Below are 16935 nucleotides of genomic sequence, written 5' to 3' on the forward strand. Positions count from 1 at the left end.
TTTTATTGTGCAATAATTATAGACTCACAGAAAGTTGCAAAACTAGTACAGCGTGTCCTGTACCCTTCACCTAGCTTCCCTCGATGGTAACATCTTATATAACTATAGTACCATATCAAAAACCAGGAAACTGACATGTGTAGGATGTTGCTAATTAAACTAAAGAGCATATTCAGATTTCATCAGTTTTTATACGCACCCACTTGTGTTGATGTGTGTGTAGTTCTATGCAATTTTATTTCATGTATAGCTTTGGAGAGCCACAACTACCACCAAAATCCAGACCTGTTCCTACACCACCAAGGAACTCTGTTATATAACCCCTTTAGAGTCACATCCACATCCTTTCCCTATCCCCTGCAAACCATTCATTTGTTTTTGATCTCTGTAATTCTGCTATTTTGAGAATGTTATATAAGTAGAATGACATAGAATGAATCTTTTGTGATTGGCTTTCACCAGTGTAGTGAGTGTCCTTAAGATCAACCCAGGTGCACGTAGCAATGGTTTGTTCTTTTTCTATTGTGTGGCTGTACCGCAGTTTGTTTAACCATTCACCCGTTAAATGACAGTTGGGTGTTTCCAGGCTTTAACTGTCTGAATAAAACTGCTATGAACGTACAGACGTTTGTGTGAACATAAGTTTTCATTTCTCTGAAATGAATGCCTGTAAGTATGACATATGTGTGTGTTTGTGTATGCATGTAAGTGTAGATTTAGTTTTATAAGAAGCTGCCAAGCTCTTTGCCAATTCTAGTTGGTTGTATCATTTTATATTCCCACCATAATGTAGGAGAGATCCAGTTTCCTGTATCTTTGCCAGCATTTGTATTGCCATTCTTTTTATTTTAACCATGCTAAGCGGTAGCATCTCATTGTGGTCTTAGTTTGCATTTTATTCATGGCTAGAGATGTTGAGCATCTTTTCATGAACCGGTTTTCTAACCATACATCCTCCTTGGTGAAATGCCTGTTCATGTATTTTGCCCATTTTCTAGTTGAGTTCTTTGTTTGTTTGTTTTTACTGCAAAAGAGTGTACTTTTTACAGTCTTACCAGCAGTGTATAAGAGGACTGTCCGTTTCCCACATGCCTATTACCACTGGTAGTGTTAGAATTGTGTAATCTTCCCAATCTGATGGATGACAGTGTTTCATTTTGATTTACATTACCTTGATTACTAGTGAGATTTGACTTTTTGAATGTTTATTAGCCTCAGAACCCTTCTTCTGGGTATTTCCTTTTCATATTCTTTGTCTATTGTTCTGTTAGATTTTTTTCTAGTAGATTATTCCTTTTATTGTTTATTAATATTCTTCATCTGTATAAAAATATTTTCTCTAATTGATATTTTTCTTTATATTATTCTTACCTTCTTTGACTTGGTATTTAACTGGTATATTTTTTCTAACCCTTATTTTACAACTTTCTGTGTTTCTCTTAATCCACATAATCCGCCTCTTGTTTTTAGTTTAGAACGTCAACAACATCTAACTCTTACAGAGCACTTAAACTCTATGCCACTCTAATACTATGAAAGCATAAGATTAAACATGTATAAATTATATTAACAGGTTCATCTAATAGCCCTATAAGGTGGGAATTACTATTGTACAGATTTTGAAATCGAAGCACACCTAAGTGGTGGAATCGGCATTCAGACTCAGTCTGACTTCAGACACCATGCCCCTAACTGCTATGTGAGAGTACCTACCTTTTTTGTAATTTAGTCAGCTTATTTTTATTGTTCTTACTGATATATTTGGACTTATTTCTAGTATCTGATTTTGTGTTTTCTGTTTCCAACCCCCTTTCTGGTTTTCCTTCCTCACATCTTCCTTCCTATTTTCCTGCCTTCCTTTACTGATTTGTGTTCAATTTCATTTCTCTATATTGGTTTAAAAGGTATACATTCTATTTTTGTTCTCCTGTTGATTACATTGATAGACTTTCTAACATGCATACTTATCTTAAAGTTTATCACTTTATCTAACTTCTTCTAGAACAGAACAGGGACCTTGCAATACTTTAAATCTGAATTACTTTCATCTGTGCATTTTTTCAGTATTTCTAACTTTCAGATTATTCATTGTTATTTTTTATAGTTAATACCTAATTTTATTTATCAATATATGTTTACCATTTTCTTTGCTCATCATTGATCTTCAAAGCCCACACCTTATTTCTGGGTAGTTTTCTTTTTTACTAAAGTATTTCAAAGGGTAGTTTCTTCAAAGGGAGCTTGAGAATAATAAATTCTTTTAGTCTTCACATGTCTAATTATGTTTTTATTCCTTCCTCCTCCTTAAATCTTAAAGGAGTATTTAATTTTTGGTTGAATAGTTATTTCTCTTTTTTAACCTCTTCACTGATTCATTTTGTTTTGTTTTCAATCTCTATCTTTGTCTGTTATAGAAATTTTATTTGGTTCTCTTGCAAGTTTTCCTGTTCTTTAAAAATAATGCCTTGCCCTGGCCAGTGTCGCTCAGTGGTTAGTGTTGACCCATGTACCGCAGGGGAGGCAACCAATCAATGTGTCTCTCTCACATCAATGTTTTTCTCTTTCTCCCTTCCCTTCTTCCCCTCCCTTACACTCTCTCTAAAAAAGTCAATGGAAAAAATATCTTCGGGTGAGGATTAAAAATAATAATAACGATAAATAATGTTTTATTCATGTCTGCTAATATCTCTTCCTTTTTATTGCTTAAAATATAGACATGCAATATAGACATACTTTAAATCCTCTTTCTTGGTGTTCACTATCTCCTTGTGGTGAGTTTGTCTGTAACTGGGGGGTTTTTGGTGGGAGCGCTTTGGTTCTCCTATGGCTGAGGCATGCGGATGCCGTGGTTGAGTTTGCACAGGTCACATACTATCAGGTTTCCCCTGGTTCAGAACAATTTTTCTGTAATGGTTTCAGTCCAATCATGTGAACAGTGTGAATTTGGGCTTACCACTCATGTATGGCACAGACTTGGGGTTCTAATTTCCCGCAGGCAACCTCTCTTCTGCCCAAAGTTCCACCAGATGGCCAGCTTCCTTTTCATGTCTCTGAGATATGGGGTGGAACTTTTCCATTCAGTGCTTCTTTATCAGGGCAGCCCTTTGTCACCCCAGCAAGAGCATAGGGTTCCCCTCCCACCCCCTACAGCACGTACCTTCTTCTGATAACCCCTTCTTCTGAAACACTGCTGAGCTCTTTGGTCTCAGCTCCTACTGAACTATTGGACTATTCTGTTCCTATTCTGCTCCTGGAACCTGAGGGTTTGAACTTTAATTTTTCTTAAGCTTTCTTTTTAAACATTTGCTTCAAACTTTAAACAGCATCTCAGTGTGTTTGGTGTAAATGGACAGCTTCCAATATTTGCTTAGGACACTTGGGTGACGGTTAGCTGTCTAAATGCTTGTGCTAGTGTGAAAGTGAGAGGTTACTGGAAGTGGGATTAAAACAGGAGACAGAATTAAAACCGGGTAGAAACTGCCAGAGTTTGCACAGTGAAGCTGTACGAGCGTACACAGCCTGTCTAATCCTAGGTGCCGCTTCCTTCTCTCCATTGACAATATTCAGGGCTGTCGATGGTTTTACTCAGTCTTACGTTTGAATGTTTTCATTAATGTGTAAAGGACACCTGTTTTTTTATTAACTGCACAAGGACTTGATGGGGTAACTGCAGAGGAGGCCTCCCTGCCTCCCTGACCTGCACGAGGTGCTGCCACAGCCGCCCGCAGTGGGACGTGCGTGAGGAGCCCAAGGTGGCGCTGAGCCTGCCACCTCCGCAGGCGCTGGACACATGCGGGGCCTGAAGTTTGCTTGGTGAACGCGTGCACAGCCGGGCCTGCTCCCTGAATTCCCAGGAGATGAGCAGGTGCACTGTCCTTAGCGGAGGGAGAGCAGAAGCTGGGTCCCGATGTCCAGGCTGTCTGTGTCAGGGTCCCTGGCTTCCTGGTCCCACAGGCCGGGAGGTATGTGAACCAAGTTGTTATCCTTTGCCCTAGAAATAGGCTCTCCATGCCTTGAAATTAATGCTTCCTGCTCTACAGTGTTTGCTTTTTGGGTGTTGACTTCACTTGAGTCTTCAGGCTCAGGAAAAGGTGACAGTTCTACCCTCCTGGCATTCTCTTGCTTTGGAAAGTAACTTGACAACAGGAGCTTCTGCCCCATGTACCTGGGTTTTGACTTGATGTTGCCTCTTATAAAGAGACTTTTGGAACACTCAGGACTGTGTCTATAAGAAATAGGCTGTGCTAGTAGTAGTAGGTCAGTAGGTCGTTACTGGAGGGTTCTGGATGACCACTTGATGGTACGGTGAAGGTGGGCATGGGGAGAGGGCTGGACGAATGGCCTTCCTGTGGCCTTCCAGCCCGGAAGCCCAGCCTGTGTCTGGTCGCTTCACCTTTACTTGGGGCCATGGTGTTCCTTCTGACCATCCCTCTCTCATCGGAGGGCTGGGGTCTTGTGGGGGCGGGGGGAGGGATCTTGGTTTGTGGGGTCTTGGCTTTATCTCTAGGAGGGCCATTGTGTGTAGTGTCTCTTGTATTTTAATAAATGTTGTTTACCCTAGCCAGGCAGGAGAGAACTCAAATGTTCAATGATTCCAGGGATCAACTCTGCACTTGACTTTGATAAACACATTATAAATGATCAGCTAAAATGAGGTTTGAGGATTTTCTGCAGCTTTTTGTGTGTGTGTTTGTTTCCTTAGAGACATGATGATGTAGTGGGAAGAGAAGGAGATTTGGAGTCAGACTGACCCGAATCCTCCTCCAAATCAGCACTACATTCCAGCTGTGTGACTTTGTAAAAGTTACTTAGCCTCACTCATCTTTCTTCATCCTCGTGAAATAGCGTTACTACCTACCCTAAAGGACTGCTGTGAGGATGTGTGGGGCTTTAAAAGACAAGCCTCATCTCATTACTCCCTGCTGAAAAATCCTTTAATGTCATCTTGTTATTTCTTTGGATCCATTTAAACTTTGCTTCATGACTTACCAGATCCAGCTCTCCTCCCCAGCCTCCCCCACAGCTTTCTGCTCACTCTCAGTGTCAGCCAGGTGGCACTGGGCTCGTCCAACCCTCTCTGGCCCCCGGGGCCTTGGAACATGCCCTTTCTCTGCCTGCGAGCTTTCACTCCTTCTCTTGGCTGGGCAGGTTCCTACCCATTCTTCAAGTCTCAACGTAGACATCACAGCTCCCCTGCAAGGCCTTCCAGCAACTCTGGCCCCACCTAGGCCAGTGGGGCCTCCCTGTCAGAAACCCTCTTTTCATGTCCAAATCCCTCGTCGAGCAGCACTCATGTCTCTGGAGATGCTGTTGTTTAGTATTTTCCTCCTCTAATAGATGAAGGCGGTCCATGAAGGCAGAAGCAGTGTCCCTCTGGCTTCTTCTCCAAGCCATACCATTGAACACACTGCCAGCACTTAGTAAGTGCTTGCGAAATGTTTATCACATGACTGAAGGAAGAAGGAAGCAAGCACCTAGTTCAGTGCCTCACACCTAGTAGGTCCTCAATCAATATTGATTTCCTTTCACGTTAACCCCTTCCTTCCCCCATGAAAGTTGTTTTCCTTGGTCATGGATAATGGACAGCTCTTTGTAGCTGATTTGATGATGATGGCAATGTTTCCATGGCAACCTCATCACTAATTCTCAATACTTGAATTTCAAAAATATAGCTGAAGATTTCAAAATAAAAAGGGAAAAGAATACAACTGACGTATTTCCCAGCAAAATAGGAAGAAATCAAGATTGTCGCCCAATTGCGTTTTCAGGTGGGCTTTTATTTGTAAAGGTCTCGTGTGTTGGTACTCGACTGTGACATAAAGTATAGGGGCTAATACTTTGTTTCCCGCTGCCTTTATCGCTGCCATTAAAGAACAAGTGCATCATGGAAAAAGTGCTAAAAATAGAGCCTGCCTGGTTTATGGAGAAGGGCGTGTATGACAGGAATTAAGCAATTGTTTAGCTCGGGACGTCTGCAACCCCAAATCAGGCTTTCCTTTGTGACCAGAACGTCATTCTCAGCCTCTTTAACGTCCAGCTCCCTCCTTTTCTTGAATATGCTTTTCCTAGTGGGGACTGAGTTTGTCTTCACTTTTTTTGTCATAAAAACCCACATTGTTTCTAAACAGGAGGTTTTTGAAGCTGTACTTGGGAAAAGGGAAAGAGATGTACATATAGGTGCAGAGGGAGGGGTTGTGCCTGGAGTAAGGGGTTTAAAGGGTAAGGTTTCTCTTGACCACAGAGAGAGTGTCTGAGTTAGTTGTGGATGATGGTGATGGAGGTGTTTGTGGCACGTATCTGTGTCCTGAAATGATCAGCGGAGCCAGTTTGGTGGGTGAAGTGGTGAGTATCAGAGGCCACTCTCAAGGAGGAAATTCTCTTTGTGTGACTCTGGGTTCTTCTGCTGCCATTATCCAGAGCGATAACGGCTGAAAGTCCACATGAGACTGTGATCGGGAGGCTGCTGGCTCCTCTGACCCTTGTTAGGGCCTGACCTGGCCGTGGTGGATTGGCCAGATCTTCAGCCCAGGGGGACATTAGAGTTTGCCCACAACTTTGCCCACTGCTGCTCCCACTTCCAGCCGACATTCTCTGCTTCCTGGAGCCCTGCAGCATCCCTGTAGCAGGCCTCCCTGTGCTTCCAGACTCTTCCTCTTCTGGTCCTTCTTCCACTCTGACGCCTTCACACAGAGCAATGGTTATGAACCTCCCTTCAAATTCTCGCCTTTGCTTAAAGGGCATATGAAGGCTTGCCTGCCCCCTCCCTTATATTGAGCTTCATTTCTCAACTTTGGCCGCTCTTGACGCCCCTAAAACACAACAACAAAAAGCATACAACACCAGACTTCTCCCACACAGAGCTCCTCCCACACTGAGCCCTTGCACCACCTCCCCAACATGCCCAAGTCCTGTACACACTGTCTGCGTGAGTTTTGCCTGTCCGTGGGCCATCCTTCAAGAGAGATCTTGACAATCATCTTACATCGAAGCCTTTCCTGACTACCTGAGTCAATTAATGGTCTCTTTTTCTCTGCTCTCAAAGTATTTTTATCCAGGCGTCTCTTAGCACTTGTTGCATAGTACTTGAGTAGTTTGTTTGCACATCTCTCTTCTGTTCTAAACTTTGGGATTTTTGGAACTTTTTGGGTAACTTTTGGTGTTTAAGAGTTCATGGTTGTTGTTATTAAAGCACTTGAGAGTCCATAGAATTGATGGGTCTCTGAAGCTAATTTGTCTTTTTTTTTTTTCTCAAATAAATGAACTTTATCAGTCTTTCTTTCTTCTCAGGACATTTCAGTTCTGTCATTCTTGGTACCTGGTCCTTGAGCAAGCCAAAGCCGTTCAGTAAAAAGGATGTATTCCATGAGCTATTGCTGGAGCCTTCCTGATTCTCATCCAGAACCTTCCAAACCAATATTTTTCTTTACTTGCCCCAAATACTGGTGTTTGGATACTGCTTAACCATTTATAAGAAAAATGTATAGATTTATACATATACATGCACATATCTATACCTGTTTTCTTCTTTGATCTTCCCAGTACCTATCTGGTATAAATAGTATTGTCTTCATTTTTCAGGGGAAGAAATCGAGGCATGGAGACCTTGCCTTGCTCCAGATTGATTAGTTGTGAAGCCAGGTTTGGCCTGCAGGAGCTGTATCTTGATTGACTTACTGTGCTTGCAACCCCCTCTCAAATGCTTCCCCCAGCCATTCCCTTTGTTTTCCGACATGTCCTCCCTTCTCCCACCTCCCCGTCTTACATCTCCATGTGCACACATGTGTGTGGCTCACATTTTTTAATCCACAGTTTGTTGTCTGGTGTGTGGGTAGTTGGTTCATCCATTCCAAATCTGCTTTTGAAAGAAACGCCTACACTTGTGTAAGTCTGTTCAGGATAGTTTATGGTGCAGTATAACATCGTGGTTTAGACTTGTGCTGTTCAATACGGTGCGCTCCGGCTGCATGTGACTATTGAGCAATTGAGATGTGGCTGCTCTGAACTGAGGAGTAAGTTATGGTGTACACATTGGATTTCAAAGTTAGCACGCAAAAAGGAATGTAGAAAATCTCACTAATTTATATATCGATTACGTGTTGAAGTGATAATACTTTGGATGTGTCGGGTTAAATTATTGGGTTAAGATATTGGTAAAATTAATTTCATCTGTATCCTCTTACTTTTTTATGTGGCTACTAGAAAATTTGAAATTACATATGTGACTCGTGTTTGTGGCTTGCATGATATCTCCATTGGTTAGTGCTTGTTTAGATTACGGGCTTTCAAATCAAATTTGGGTTTATCGAAGCTTCACCACTTAATTAGCTTTGTGGTTTTGGGCAACTTAGTCTCCCTAGAGTCATTTTTTCTTATCTGTAAAATAAACACCAGTATCTACTTCACATGGTTTTTATGAGGATTCAATTATATTTTGCTTATAAAGTGCTCAGCCCAGAACCTGGCATGGGAGCATAGGGAGTAAAAATCACAGGCGCTGGCATTAAACTTGACAAAGTTTTCAACACTGGCTGTACCGCTTAAAACTTTTGTGGCCTTGGACAAGTTACATTACTTCCCCAAGCCTCAGTTTCCTCATTGTAAAATATGGATGATAATAGTATGTGCCTCATAGAATTGTGAGGATTAAATGTATGTAAAGGGCTTACTAGCTCAGGATAGAGCATACAGTAAGCACTAATTAAATGATAACCCTATCATAATACCTGGGGGAGGGCATCTGCTGGAAACATTCATGATATTCAGAGATACATGTGGACTCTGGTTTTTATTTTTATTTCTTCATGACAGTGCATATCATTGGAACATGGCTTTAAGTTATAACATTCTTGTTTCTCATGGTTATTATAGTATTCTAAGAATATCCTTGATATTATATTTTTGTATATTATTATTTGGGTCTTATTTTATAGCCTCCTCTTTGGCTTTATTTCTTCCACCAGTATTCATTTATTCAAGTGGCTTTTGTTAGGCACTTACTATGTGCCAGGCACTGTGCTAAGGACTGAGTGGTATGTGGTGGTGAGAAGACAAACACCCTGCTTCATGGAGATTACAATCTAGTGGGAGCGACATCTCTACACAAGAGAAAACCCCCAGATACATGTATTATTATAATTCCTGATGAACGCTACGAAAGGAGCAGACCTGGTGATATGATAGGATGTAACAGAGGAAGTAAGGTGGGAGAGAGTAGACAGGTGGCCAGGAAAAGCCTCTATGAGGAGATACACCAAGACCTAAAGCTTGGTAAGAACCCATTCATGCAGGGGAGGGCCATTTTGAGCTGCTCCAAGGTGGGGGAAAGAGCTTTGGTATTTGTGCAGAAAGCCAGTGGGGTGGCGTGGTTGGTGAGAGGGTGAAGGGCTTAGGTGAAGTTGGAAAGATAGACAGGGGCTAGTAGGTCACAGCAAGAATGTAATGAACTTATTTGAAGTTCAATGTAATGAACTGGAGGGTTCTGATCAGGGAAGTGAATGATTGACACAAGTTGCTGTTTGGTAATGAATTTGAGGAAGGAGAGGTTGGGAAGCTGCAGCCACTCTACAATGAGAGGGGAAGGCGTACCAGAATGAGTTGTAGAAGTAAAGTTGGAGAATAGTGCCAGGGTCCTGAGTTGTATGTATTTGGTGGCACAAGCAACAGAAGTCCCTGATGGATTAGTTCTAGAGGTTTTCTTGGAGGGAGATCTGAGCTGCATACCTTTGTGGTACCAGGAGACAGTGGCATTAAGGTAGCCTTAGTGGCATTAAGGCTGCCTTAATACCACTCTCTCCTGGTACCACTAAGATTGATGGAATGAAACGATAGGGCATCATGGGGTGGGGGATGTAAAGCACTTGAGGAAGGGGAGAAGGGTGAGTTCAGGGCACAAGGGAGAAACTGGGTTTTGGCAGGCGGTGGGCTTTTCTCTATTGAAACAGGAGGGAGAGAGGTGGTTGAGAATGGAGGCCACTTTGTAGATTTGTGAACATTGGAAGACACAGAAATTTCTGTCTGGTTCTGTTTTTTTTTTCAGTGATTCATAACGCAAAAACACGAGCTAAGAGTGAGGTGTAGCAGAGAACAGCAGTTAAGAACTTAGAATGACATATTATGGTCTCTGGTCCACTCTAGCAAAAACCCCTTTTTATAGTGACTGTCACTTGACTCAAAAAAGTTTCATGGTATTTGTGGTTTGGTCCTGCCTCTTTCTGAACGTATCTAGATGTGGCTTGGGGTCTGGGGTAGTTATTCTTCAGGGAGACAGGCTCCGGCCAGTGTGGCTAGTTTGGGACTTGAATTGGGAAGTCCTGGAGAAGGTCCACATAGGAGATGCTGCCTTCACCAGAAGCCAGTTTCATAAGATGACAGGATGGCATGTTGCCATCATTCAGAGGTCCTATGCAAAAGCGGTAGTTAATCAAGAGCAGGTATACAATAGAAGAAAAACATTGAATTGGGAAATTTGGCTTGCATTTAAGGTGCTATTTTGTCATCTGCAATATGACGGTGAGCAAAACCATTCACCTTCTGGCTTTACTTCCAATTTGTAAACTAAGAAAAGTGCCAGCTTTCCCATCTCATGAGGTTGCATGAGACATGATGATGTATGTCACATGCCATGGAATGTAATTCAGTCTGTACAAATAGTGAAGATTTGAAGGCTTGGCCCTGGCAGCCTGGCTTGTACTTACAGCTCTCTGTTTACTCACTGCTGGTATGACTCAGGATGAGTCAGTCTGCCTCTCTGGACTTCCATTTTCTCATCTGTAGAACCCTCTCACAGGGTGGTTATAAGGATGCAAACATACAGTTGAGGACTTTGGAAATAAGAGTGCTGGAGAAATGTAATAGTCGGTCTGATTTTCCTATTCTTGGTCCGGGGAGAAGCCCTAACTCTCTTTTCTTTCCAGAATCAATCTTAAGATGACTGTTCTTTGACCTCATCAATAAAGGCCTGTAATGAGCATTTCCCATGGGCAGGGCCTGGGACTGGGTGTTGTAGGGGGAGGCACAGTGAGAGGGTGGACAGTGACGTTCCTCTGGGTAAAGGAAGTAGTATCTGTATTTGGGGGACACACAGGCTGATGGGTGTATAGGACAGACACAGGCCCACTCTTAGAAAGTGCATTCCCGGTGGGCTGCCAGCTGGCTGCCTTTGGAAGCTTCCAGTGTACAAGACTCGTCCAATTGAAGAAGCTAGAAGCACTTGTTCATACTGATAAGTGACAGAAAGGAGGCAGGGGAGAGGACTGGCTGTGCTGTGGTCACCCGGACCACTCCTCCGGGCCATGCGTCTCCATGTCTGGTGAGCTGTTTCCAGCAAAGCTCTGCAGTATCACTGAGCATCTACCATAAGACGAACTCCTTCTTGCTGGACACAAGGTCGGCACGCCATCTATAGTCCCTTTGGAGGACACTAGCCATTTTCCAGATAATGATATGCTGAGTGACCCCGAGGAACCTTTCCCTCCCGAGGATGGCAGTAGCCGAGCTCATCAGAGCAGCGCTGTTATCTGTTGTCTGGTCTGAAGCCATTCCCACCCAGACTTCTGAGGAGGAAGGTGGGTCAGACTCACAGGAATCTTTCTCATCAACGCATTAGTCATGTGTCACTGTCCTCTACAAAGGCTGTTGGAGTCAGAGAGTTAACTGGATGCAAAATATTCTTGGTCATGGAATTGTTTTTTAAATAATATTTTTTTCCTTAAACAATGAAGAGCCCACTCCATGGAATTTCCATCTTCTGTTTGCCATGGATAGTTGCTAAAGAGTTAACACAAGAATGAAATATATAGGATCTCAAGTCAGACCAGAAAACCTTGATCTTATGGGAATTATTCATAGCCTTTAATATAAAGGTTTGGAAAGAGAATGTGTCACATTTACCTCCATCAAATATCCTAGCATCCAGGTCTGCTCCCAGAATGCAGGTAACCTATGGTTTCAGTGTAAAAGCTTGCACTGCATCCCAGAGACAGGAAGAGAGAAACTTAATACCCGTCCCCAACATCCCTCCCTGTGTAGCTCACACCTCTGTTAACCCCCTTTCAACACACATTGTAGGAATAGCAGCAGGGGGAGAGTCTGCAGTCAACCTGGCATTTGGGGGAGTTATGGGGACACTATTGATCCAGGCCTCACTCAGGGAGGGCCTCAGAGTGTCCTGGGAAGCATCAGAATGGGAAATCCACCTAGAAATAATTGTGGATTATATCAAACTGTCACAGGGACAGACATTTTCTGTGAAAGGCCATTTCCTCCTGAGGGCTTGTTACCGAGAACCATGGAGCGCCAGGGGACTTTGGTGTGCAATCAGCAGGTGGCTGCCTCCTTGTGGATTCTTTTGAGTTCTTGTTGACTGTCATTCAGATTGTGTTTTGTAAACATACAATAACCCCCCTAAGTAACTCACCTCCCTTTCCCCTGCCCTTTCCTTAGTTGAATGCCCAGGTCCCTTCCTTACTTGTAATTTATCTGTATTCAGTTGATTTTTAAAAAATTAGACTGCTCATTGTGAGATAACTGTAGGTTCACAAGCCATTGTAAGAAATAATACAGAGAGATCCCATGTGCTCCTTATTCAGCTTCCCTGATGACAATTTCCTGCAAAACTGTAGTCTGATATCACAACCAAGATACTTACATGGTAGAGTCAAGATATAGGACATTTCTATCACCCCGAGAATATCTCTTGTTGCCTCTTTGTAGCCACATTCTCTTCCTTTCTGCCCCCCTTGCCCCTGCCCCTTACGCCCTTGGCAATCACTCATTTATTCTCTGTTTCTATAATTTTGTCATTTCAAGGATGTTATATAAAGTTTATATACATTTATAAAATGTTATATAAATTTCAATCTCTGGAGACTCATCCAGGTTGTTGAATGTATCATTAGTTTAAACCCTTTTAATTGCTGAGTAGCATTCTATGGTGTGGATGTACCACAGTTTGTTTAACCATTTATTTGTTGAAGGATATCTGGGTTGTTTCCAGTTTTAGTTTGTTAGGAATAAAGCTACTATAAATATTCATGTGCAGGTTTTTGTGTGAGAAAATAAGTTTTCATTTTTCTGGGATGAATGCCATGAGTGTAATTGGTGGGCCATGTGGTAGTTATATATTTAGTTGTTTTGTAAACAACAAAACTCTTTTTCTTCGGTGGCTGTACCATTTTATATGCTCATAAACTAGATATGAACCATCTAGTTTATCTGCATTCTTATCAGCATTTATGCTGTCACAATTTTTATTTTAGCCATTCTGATAGGTATGTAGTGATAGATCATTGTAGTTTTAATTGGCATTTTCCCAATGACTAACGATGTTGGACATCATTTCATATGTTAGTTGCCAACTGTATATCCTCTTGGGTGAAATATTCGTTCATGACTCTTATTCATTTTCTCATTGGATTTTTTTTATTGTTGAGTTTTGAAATCATATATTGTAAATTATTTATTCTAGGTACTTTTCTTCGCTGGATATGTGGTTTACAAATATTTTCTCCAAGTCATAGGTTGTCTTTTTATCCTCCTAACAATCTTTTGCAGAGCAAGCGTTTTACATTCTGATGCGGTCCAATTTATCAGTTTTTTCTTGTATGGATTGTGCTGAGAACACTCTGCGTAGTTCTAGATACTGAGAAGTTTTCCTATTTTTTTTTCTAAAAGTTTTATAGTTTTACATTGAAGTTTTCAATCCATTTTGAGATAATGTTTATATAGGTTATGAGACTTACATTGAATCGCTCTCTCTCTCTCTCCTATGCATGTTCTTTCCTCCACAGAATTGCCACTGAATAGCTTTTTGCACCACAATAAAAAATCAGTCAAGCATATTTGTGTGGGTCTATTTCTGGGTTCTCTAGTCTTTTTAATTAATCTATGAGTCTATTCTTCTATCAGTACCACACAGTCTTAATTACTGTAGCTATATATCAAGTCTTGAAATTGGCTAGACTGATTCCGTCCACTTTATTTTTCTTATTAAAAATTGTTTTTAGTTATTTTAATTCCTTTGCCATTCCATAGAAATTTTAGAATAATCTTGTGTATCTACAAAAACTATTGCTGGCATTTTGCTAGAAATTGTGCTAAACCTGTATATCAATTTTAGCAACACAGCATGCCTCTTCATTTATTTATATCTTCTTCTTTTTTTTTTTTTAATCCTCACCTGAGGATATTTTTTTCCATTTCTTCCCAGATTTCCACAGAGAGTGAAAGGGAGGGAGGGAAGGAGGGCAGGGGAAAGAAACATTGATGTGAGACACATAGACCAGTTCCCTCCCCCACGAACCCCAACTGGAGGTAGAGAGTGAACCTGCAACCCACATATGTGCCCTTGACTGGGAATCAAACCTGCAACCTTTTTTGGCACAGGCTGACGCTCTAACCACTGACCCACACCACCCAGGGCTATTTATATCTTCTTTGATCTCTTATCAGCATTTGGTTGTTTTTAGCATATAAGTCCTGTTTATATTTTGTTATATTTGCACCTAAGTGGCCTTTTATTATAGAGGCCTGATACATGAAATTTGTGCACTCGGGAGGGTCCCTCAGCCTGGCCTGCTCCCTCTCACAGTCCAGGAGCCCTTGGGGGATGTCTGACTGACGGCTTAGGCCCGCTCCCCATGGGCCTAAGCTGTCAGTCGGACATCCTTAGCTCTGCTGCGGAGGTGGGAGAGGCTCCTGCCACTGCCGCTGCTCTCACCAGCCATGAACCTGGCTTCTGGCTGAGCGGTGCTCCCCCTGTGGGAGTGCACTGACCACCAGGGGGCTGCTCCTGCATTGAGCGTCTGCCCCCTGGTGGTCAGTGTGCATCATAGCAACTGGTCATTCCACCATTCAGTTGATTTGCATATTAGCCTTTTATTATGTAGGACTAGAGGCCCGGTGCACAAAATTCGTGTGTGGGGGGGGTTGTCCCTCAGCACAGCCTGCACCCTCTCCAATCTGGGACCCCCTCAGGGGATCTCCGACTGCCGGTTTAGGCCCGATCCCACAGGATCTTTAAACTGGCAGTCGGACATCCCTCTCACAATCTGGGACTGCTGGTTCCTAACGTCTCACCTGCCTGCCTGCCTGATTGCCCCTAACAGCTTCTTCCTGCCAGCCTGCTCGCCCCCTAACCGCTCCCCTGCTGGTCTGATTGATGCCTAACTGCCCTCCCCTGCTGGCCTGATTATCGCCAACTGTCCTCCCCTGCTGGCCTGTTCGCCCCCAACTGCCCTCCTCTGCCAGCCTGATCGCCCACAACTGCCCTCCCCTGCTGGCCATCTTGGGCCATCTTGTGATAATGTTGTGTGAGGGCATCGCGTGAGGGCGTGATGCCACCTAGGCATTTATTATATAGGATGGCATTCTATAACTTTGGTGCTCATTTTCTAGTATATAGAAATACAGTGATTTGTATTTGTTTATCTTGTGTTGTGTGACCTAGAAGTTTATATGTTAATTCCTTGGGGTATTCTACCTACACCACTATGTTATTTGGAAGTAGGGATACTTTTATTTCTTCCTTCCCAATCTTTATTTATTATTTTTTTTTGCCTTATCACAGTGGCAGTACTTGTTGAAGAAAAGTATTGAAAGCTGTTATCTTGCCTTGTTCTTGGTCTTAGGGGGAAAGCCTTTAGTCTTTCACCATTAAATAGGATGTTAGTTTTAGGGTGGTTTTTTTTTGTTTTTTTTGTTTTTTGGTAGATGCTCTTTATCAAGTTTAAGAAGTTTATAGAAGAGCTCTGTGCACTGGTGGGAGGGGTAGGAACAATTCCCATACCCAAAGGTGCACACTGGGCACTTCGTTTTCTAGCTTTTATTTGTTTGTTTGTTTATTTATTTATTGTCACCTTTTAAGGCCTGGGACCAATTATAGTGGGAGCAGGGATATTCAGATTATTTTATATTCACTAACAGGCCTTTAACCTCTGGATGAAAAAATAAGTTCCTGCCACATAAAAGAAAGCATCACCTAAAGTTTTATAAGAATTTGTAAGTGGCACAGAAGTGCAGCTGGGCTGGGGGTGGAGGCCCCTTCCAGCTTAGCCTAGTGTCTGGAAACATAGCTTTTTGTCTTTGGCTGCTGAAGTGAAACCCATTTGTGATACTCTTTTGGAACCAAGCTTCTCTAGACGTCTTCCTTCACTGACTCTGCTTCATTAAAGACCTGTCGTTTAGGGAAATGTAACCTCAATGTGGAACGGTGTGGGTTTTAATCCAGCTGGAGCAGTTTGGGATCCTGGTTCTATCTTTCCTAGCTGCATGACCTTAAAGTTCATTTATTTACTTAAAGACAGTCCTAAGTGCCTACTTTGGGTCAACTACCATGCGGGGTTTTGGGAATAAAGTAGTAAGTACCTTTCGTTGTTCTATTTCCTTCATTTTCTAGCCTTCAGCAAGTTCAGCTGGTTTTACTTCAAACATATGTCCAAAATTGGACTACTTTTCTCCATCACCCCGTCTTTTTCTCAGGGTGTTATAATAAGTTTCCTGACTCTGTTCTTCCCTCTAATCCGCTGCCTCAATTCATTATGCAGCAGCCAGGGTGATCCTTTATAAACACGCTTCGGATTATTCTTTGGCTTAAAAGCCCCCGGTTAAACTCAGACGTACTGAGAATAAAATCCTGTGCCTCTCCATGACCCACCAGGTCTTGCATGGTTTGGCTTCTGCTTCCTCTCTGAACTCATCTAGCACCCTTCCCCGCTCATTTCGTGTGCTTCGGTTACAACAGACTTTTTTCTTTTCCCCAAAATACCCAGCTTGTCCTACCCTGGGTTCATGACACCAGTTATGCTCTCTGCCCGGGATAGTTTTTCCATATAAGTTTGAATGGCTGGTTCCTTGTTGTCATTCAGATTTTAGTTCAAACACTCTCCCTCTCCTAATCCTCAAGTCACATTCCATCAAATCACTGGGTGTTCCATGCCG

General features: G+C 42.5%; 1 protein-coding gene across 2 annotated transcripts in view; it reads left to right on the top strand.

The window, feature by feature from the left end:
- The window catches only part of KCNH1 (potassium voltage-gated channel subfamily H member 1), a gene marked incomplete at its 5' end in the record, with an annotated part of 257134 nt that overhangs the window by 44523 nt on the left and 195676 nt on the right, over positions 1-16935 (top strand). The window lies entirely within an intron of this gene.

The sequence above is a fragment of the Myotis nattereri genome (genome assembly GCF_964212035.1).
Source record: "Myotis nattereri genome assembly, chromosome: 18".
NCBI classification, from domain to species: domain Eukaryota; kingdom Metazoa; phylum Chordata; class Mammalia; order Chiroptera; family Vespertilionidae; genus Myotis; species Myotis nattereri.